Here is a 7,607-nt window from a genome sequence, read left to right as displayed (position 1 = left end):
TTTTAGCAGCTCCTGTCCAGATATGGCAACAGAATTCCATCCTTGGACGTACTTGGCTTTTATATAGATAGAGAATTGCATCCGTAGTGAGATATCTTCTGGAGCGGTAGAAGGATCCCACCATCTTTCCAGCGACCTTGGCAACAGACTTGATGTACGTGTTCCATTTCAGATCAGGAGTAAAGATCAAGCCTAGAAGCTTGTCAAAACATGGGGCTCCTCCTAGACGAGAGCCATCCATTTCAATTGATGCATTATGAACTTTAATCATATGAACTTTAATACTAATATGAACTTTATCTCCCTCTTCGTAATTATGAACTTTATGTAACTCTTATCATCTCAACCGTATAAATGTACCCCCCTCATCATTGGTGTATAAATGTCAGTCGTCTCTCACCAATATGAATATTGTTTGTAATTTGTAATTTTTTTTTTTACATAGGCATCACCACTTATCAAGGCCAAGAGGCCACTCGAGGATAAGGGTTAAAGAGTGTCCGGTAGAAATTGGACAACTAATTACGTTAGTAATGGAGATTCGGTAAATTTGTTAACTTAAGTGGAACGACTCATCAAAAACTTGTTTACGTTAGACTTGAAGACAACCATATTGTAATCAGCTTGAAAGCAGAAAAACGGAAGACAATTCCATAGGCGTGCAGTTCTAAGAAAGAAGCTTTGTTCATGGAATCTACGTTTAGGTTTAGGCACAGATAAAGAGTGGGGGAAACTAGTGATAGTGTTTACAGCTAGTCTAGTGTTTCTTGTGAAAGTTTGGCGAGGGGGGACCATAGAATGGAGCTCATCGGCTCCTTGTCGAAAACTTGTTGGGGGTGAAGCAATTAATGTTTTCGGCCAATTTTTCAATATTTGCCGTCGGAAAGATCGGCCTGTAAAACGATACCAGTTTTGTCCCGTTCAGACGCGTTTGTCGGAAATTTTTAGCAGATATACGAACACACAGACTTTTGCCCTTTATATAATAGCCACGGTGTTTGGATGTGTGTGTGTGTTGAGGGGTAGACCAAACAAAATGGATGAATTAATAACCTCGTTTAAATGGCAGGTGCTCGCCTGAACTCCAATCTCTGGTCCCCCTTCGTCAATCTTTCACGAAAAAACACCCGTCTAGCTGAATCCACTGTGAAAAATTTCCCCCATTCTATATCTGTGCCTAAATCAAAACGCGGATTCCATGAACAATGCTTCTTTCTTAGAACTGCACGCCTGTGGAACTCTGTTTCGTCTGCCTGCTTCTCTCCGGACTGCAACTTGGATGTGTTCAAGTCCAATGCTAACAAATTCCTAATGAACCGCCCCCTTAAGTAAACAATTCATCAAATCTCCACACTAAGGTAATGTATTTGCAATAACCCTTATCCCTGAGTTGCTTCCGGGCCTTGATAAGTGGTGATCACTGTGTAAAAAAAAAAAAAAAAAAAAAATATGAAAAAATAAAATAATAAAAAACGATGTTTAACATCTTAAAAAAAAAAAAAAAAGTTTTGGTAGGTAGGTAGGATCGAACCTGAAGCCTTGAGGCAAAGGTGGAAAAAAAAGTGTGAAAAAAAAACCGGGCATGATACCGCTAAGCCAACAATGGAGAGTAAGTGAAAGGAGGCCTCAAGTTTTGACAAGCTTCTGGGCTTGACCATTACTCCTGATCTTAAATGGAACACGTACATCAAATCTGTTGCCAAGGCCGCTGGAAAAATGGTGGGATCTTTCTATCGATCCGGTAGATATCTCACTGCTGAAGCAATTCTCTAATATAAGAGCCAGGTACGTCCAAGGATGGAATACTGTTGCCACATATGGGCAGGAGCTGCTAGAAAGGACTTGGCCTGCCTTGATAGAGTTCAAAATAGACTTCGTAGCCTCGTAGGAGATGTCCTTTTCTCCTCCTTACAACCTCTATCTCACAGAAGAGATGTTGCGAGTTTGTCTCTGATGTATCGTTATTTTCATGTAAAGTGTTCGACTGAGCTTCAATCTGTGGTCCCCCTTCGCCAAACTTTCACAAGAAACACTCGTCTAGCTGTAAACACTATCAATAATTCCCCCCGCTCTCTATCTGTTCCTAAACCTAAACGTAGATTCCATGAACAAAGCTCCTTTCTTAGAACTGCACGCCTGTGGAATTGTCTTCCGTTTTCCTGCTTTCCGGCTGACTACAATATGGTTGTGTTCAAGTCTAACGTAAACAAGTTCTTGATGAGCCGTTCCATATAAGTGCTCAGTCAAGCACTAGCATTGAAAGAAGCAACAGAACAGAGACAGGCTCGCGACGTCTCCTCTGTGAAAAAAAGAGGTTGCAGGGAAGAGAAAAGGGTATCACGTACTAGGTTTCGAAGCCGATTTTGAACTCTATTATGGCTGGATAGGGCGCGAATCGTGCCGAGCAGCGGCTGCCTAGATGTGGCAACAGTACTCCATTTTAGGGCGTATCTGGCTCTTATACAGATAGAGGATTACATCAGCGGTGAGATACCTACTGGGGCGGGAGGGGTTAGGGTTAGGGTTACGGTTCATGAATCTTGGCAACATATTTGATCTACGTGTTCCATTTCAGATCAGGAGTGAAGGTCAGTCCTAGAAGTTTATTTTTTTCGGAGAACTTCATTCCATAACAGATACGTACAATATAAACTTTTTTTTTTCGATATTTTCATTTCTTGATTAAACTGTACAAAACCAAACACCTATCCTTACATCATCAACGCTCTGATCCCCATCTGGCATCAATTGTGATGGATGGCTCTCGTCTGGGTGAGGCCCCGTGTTTTGACAAGCTTCTGGGCTTGACCTTTACTCCTGATCTGAAATGGAGCGCATACATTAAATCCATTGCCAAGGTCGCTGGAAAGATGGTGGGATCCTTCTACCATTCCAGAAGATATCTCACTACTGATGCAATTCTCTATTTATATAAAAGCCAAGTACGTCCAAGGATGGACTACTGTTGCCATATCTGGGCAGGAGGGTTATATGGTACCAGTAGCATATGACATGACATGACATTATGATGATTGCAACGTCTTGTCAGACGAGTGTCACTCCCTCAGACATTTAAAATCCATGAGCCCAAATGCCTGAGGGAGTATCTATACAAAGATGATGTTACAGAGTCTTAGCTTTGTACGACAGCTAAGTCTCTCTCTCGGTTCAAAATGTTGAGATCCAGCAACAAGCAAGAGCAAGATAGCCAGCAACAAGTTTAACTGCAGACCAGCTTAATGCGGGTACTGGTCTCCCGCTTTATGGTTTTTTAAATCAGAGATTTGCTTCTCCTAGAAAGGTTGCCTTCACCACAGCTTACAGGAGCCTTCTCCACCCCAATGCACATATACATACACACACACTGTGCTAGTTGGCCGGTGACCCCGAAAAGGGTTTATTCGCCCTTTGAAAGGTCTTGTTTTTAATCCTTCAGGGAGACTAGCCGACCTCCTCACCAAACAAGTCTGGTGAGGGAACCAGTTTAGTTGCCGGTGACCCGACCATGAGGCAGGTAGTACTGTGTTACATGGTACCAGTAGCATATGACATGACGTAAGACATGATGATGATGATGATGATTGCAACGTCTTGTCAGACGAGTTCCACTCCCTCAGACATTTAAAATCCATGAGCCCAAATGCCTGAGGGAGTATCTATACAAAGATGATGTTACAGAGTCTTAGCTTTGTACGACAGCTAAGTCTCTCTCTCGGTTCAAAATGTTGAGATATAGCAACAAGCAAGAGCAAGATAGCCAGCAACAAGTTAAACTGCAGAACAGATTAATGCGGGTACTGGTCTTCCGCTTTATGGTTTTTTAAATCAGAGATTTGCTTCTCCTAGAAAGGTTGCCTTCACCACGGCTTACGGGAGCCCTCTCCACCCCAATACACATATATACACACACAAATATACACGGTGCTAGTTGGCCGTTGACCCAGAAAAAGAGTTCATTCGCCGTTTGGAAGGTCTTGTTTTTAATCCTTCAGGGAGACTAGCCGCCCTCCTCACCAAACAAGTCTTGTGGGGGAACCAGTTTAGTCGCCGGTGACCCGACCATGAGGTAGGTAGTACTGGGTTACATGGTACCAGTAGCATATGACATGACATTATGATGATGATTGCAACGTCTTTTCAGACGAGTGACACTCCCTCAAACATTTAAAATCCATGAGCCCAAATGCCTGAGGGAGTATCTATACAAATATGATGTTACAGAGTCTTAGCTTTGTACGACAGCTAAGTCTCTCTCTCGGTTCGAAATGTTGAGATCCAGCAACAAGCAAGAGCAAGATAGCCAGCAATAAGTTAAACTGCAGACCAGCTTAATGCGCGTACTGGTCTTCCGCTTTATGGTTTTTTTAAATCAGAGCTTTGCTTCTCCTAGAAAGGTTGCCTTCACCACGGCTTACGGGAGCCCTCTCCACCCCAATACACATATACACACACACAAATATACACGGTCCTAGTTGGCCGTTGACCCAGAAAAAGAGTTCATTCGCCGTTTGGAAGGTCTTGTTTTTAATCCTTCAGGGAGACTAGTCGCCCTCCTCACCAAACAAGTCTGGTGGGGGAACCAGTTTAGTCGCCGGTGACCCGACCATGAGGTAGGTAGTACTGGGTTACATGGTACCAGTAGCATATGACATGACATTATGATGATGATTGCAACGTCTTGTCAGACGAGTGACACTCCCTCAAACATTTAAAATCCATGAGCCCAAATGCCTGAGGGAGTATCTATACAAATATGATGTTACAGAGTCTTAGCTTTGTACGACAGCTAAGTCTCTCTCTCGGTTCGAAATGTTGAGATCCAGCAACAAGCAAGAGCAAGATAGCCAGAAACAAGTTAAACTGCAGACCAGCTTAATGCGGGTACTGGTCTTCCGCTTTATGGTTTTTTTAAATCAGAGATTTGCTTCTCCTAGAAAGGTTGCCTTCACCACGGCTTACGGGAGCCCTCTCCACCCCAATACACATATATACACACACAAATATACACGGTGCTAGTTGGCCGTTGACCCAGAAAAAGAGTTCATTCGCCCTTTGGAAGGTCTTGTTTTTAATCCTTCAGGGAGACTAGCCGCCCTCCTCACCAAACAAGTCTTGTGAGGGAACCAGTTTAGTCGCCGGTGACCCGACCATGGGATAGGTAGTACTGCGTTACATGGTACCAGTAGCATATGACATGACATGAGACATACAAACATACATACATACATACATATAAACAAACATGTCAGATTTATATTATTGATGGGTAAAAAGAAAAAGATTAACTACCATGGAATTTCCTTGGATTTTCCTTGTAATTATGATTTATTTAGCTGTTTATTTTGGTGTGCGTTGAAGTAAAAAATTTTAAAAAGCCTCGGGGTTTAGCTGCTATTCCAAATGTGCACACGGTGTCGATGCACAATGTCAGCGGTGACGTAAGGTGGGTCGGCTAATGAACCATGCTTCAGTGGCGCTCTGTGGCGATCCTCTTTTGCGTGCCGTAAAGGTGTTCAACCAACCACATCCGAGATTACTTCGAAGGGGACGAGAGTATCATGGGTGTCCTATCAATAAAAGTGCCCAAATGAAAAAAAATTATTGAAGGTAACTTTTATTTTTAGACAAGAATTTATTTTCTTAAATAAATATCGCTTAAGACAAGTCATGAAGCTACTTCATTTAAGAAGCTTACAAGAACAAAAGACGAATTTAAATATTTTTTTTTTTATTACATTTTCACCTCAAACAAGGCACGTTGCCACTTTGATATACGGGGCTATTATCAGCGACATAAGCTACAGGGGTACTATGTGGGGAGTTGGGCAGCAAGATATCGATTCACGTTACACTTGAACTTCTGCGTGTCAGTACAGTTGGGGAAGTAGGAACCCGGAAGGGAATTCCAAAGTCTAGCAGTTCTGGGGAAGAAACTACTGGAGTAGAAGGCTTTCTTACATCTAGGGATCTCAACTGTGAAGGGGTGGGATTTTGCTGTTTTTCGGGTTTGTTGGGGGCATTTACGTGGAGGGGGTACAAGTGCTTTTTTTTTTTTACATAGGCATCACCACATTATCAAGGCCAAGAGGCCACTCAAGGATAAGGGTTAAAGAGTGTACAGTAGAAATTGGACAATATAGTAATCATTAGTAATGAAAATTTGGTAAATTTGATAACTTATATGGAACGGCTGATCAAGAACTTATTTACGTTAGACTTGAACACAACCATATTGTAGTCAGCCGGAAAGCAGGAAAACGGAAGACAATTCCACAGGCGTGCAGTTCTAAGAAAGAAGCTTTGTTCATGGAATCTACGTTTAGGTTTAGGCACAGATAAAGAGTGGGGGGAATTATTGATAGTGTTTACAGCTAGACGAGTGTTTCTTGTGAAAGTTTGGCGAGGGGGGGATCATAGATTGAAGCTCAGTTGAACACTTTCCATGAAAATAACGATAAAGCAGAGACAAACTCGCAAGATCTCTTCTGTGAGAAAGAGGTTGCAAGGAAGAGAAAAGGACATCTCCTACGAGGCTATGAAGTCTATTTTGAACTCTATCAAGGCAGGCCAAGTCCTTTCTAGCAGCTCCTGCTCAGATGTGGCAACAGTATTCCATCCTTGGACGTACCTGGCTCTTATATAGATAGAGAATAGCATCAGCAGTGAGATATCTACCGGATCGATAGAAAGATCCGACCATTTTTCCAGCGGCCTTGGCAACAGATTTGATGTACGTGTTCCATTTAAGATCAGGAGTAATGGTCAAGCCAAGAAGCTTGTCAAAACTTGAGGCCTCCCCAAGACAAGAGCCATTCATTTCAATTGATGCCAGATGTGGATCAGAGTGTTGATGATGTAAAGAGAGAAGCTTGGTTTTAGATGCATTAAAAGTAACCAGCCACTCCTTTCCCCATTGTACTACGTGCTCAAGATCAGAGGAGAGAGAATTGGAGAGAACTTGGTCGTTTACTGTCTTAGATGTGCTACCATAAATGGTAGTGTCGTCAGCATAAATGTCTACAAATGATATAAGGATGTGATTTGGAAGATCATTAATGTAGATCAGGAAAAGAGTTGGGCCCAGGATGGACTTGGAATTTAAAAAAAAAATTGAATGCTGTCTTTCTATTCTGTGAAAACCTAAACTCATATTAAAATGTATTTGAACCTCTTAACTGCTAAAATATCGACATATCGATTTCTGTATCCCAAAAACAAACATTGTCTTTGATATTGCAGATTACGTGATGCATTAAACCGATTATAATGTATTAATTAGGGACATTATTTAATTTACGCATATCCAACTCGCGTGTATGGTTGGTTGGTTGGTTGTTTTTGTTTTACGGCATATCAACCCTTTTCGGGTTATTTAATGCCGAATCCAAAGCTTTTGAAGAAAAATTTTTTTAATAGAATATATTTGTTGTTCTCACGTCTGTTTCTATTTAACCCATAGTTGGGACCCTAACAGGTACTACCACTCCGGGTCAGAGTGGACCTGGGAGCAATTGTAATTAAAGGGTGGCTCCACACTCCCCAAAGCCCACAAGCTGGGGCCTCACCACTGGATATAGTTTAAGGTCTTCAAGTCGAACAAAAACAAA

Source organism: Euprymna scolopes, chromosome 43 (genome assembly GCF_053919585.1).
Source record: "Euprymna scolopes isolate OS-2025 chromosome 43, ASM5391958v1, whole genome shotgun sequence".
Classification (NCBI taxonomy): Eukaryota; Metazoa; Mollusca; class Cephalopoda; order Sepiida; family Sepiolidae; genus Euprymna; species Euprymna scolopes.
This window is presented reverse-complemented; position numbering follows the sequence as displayed.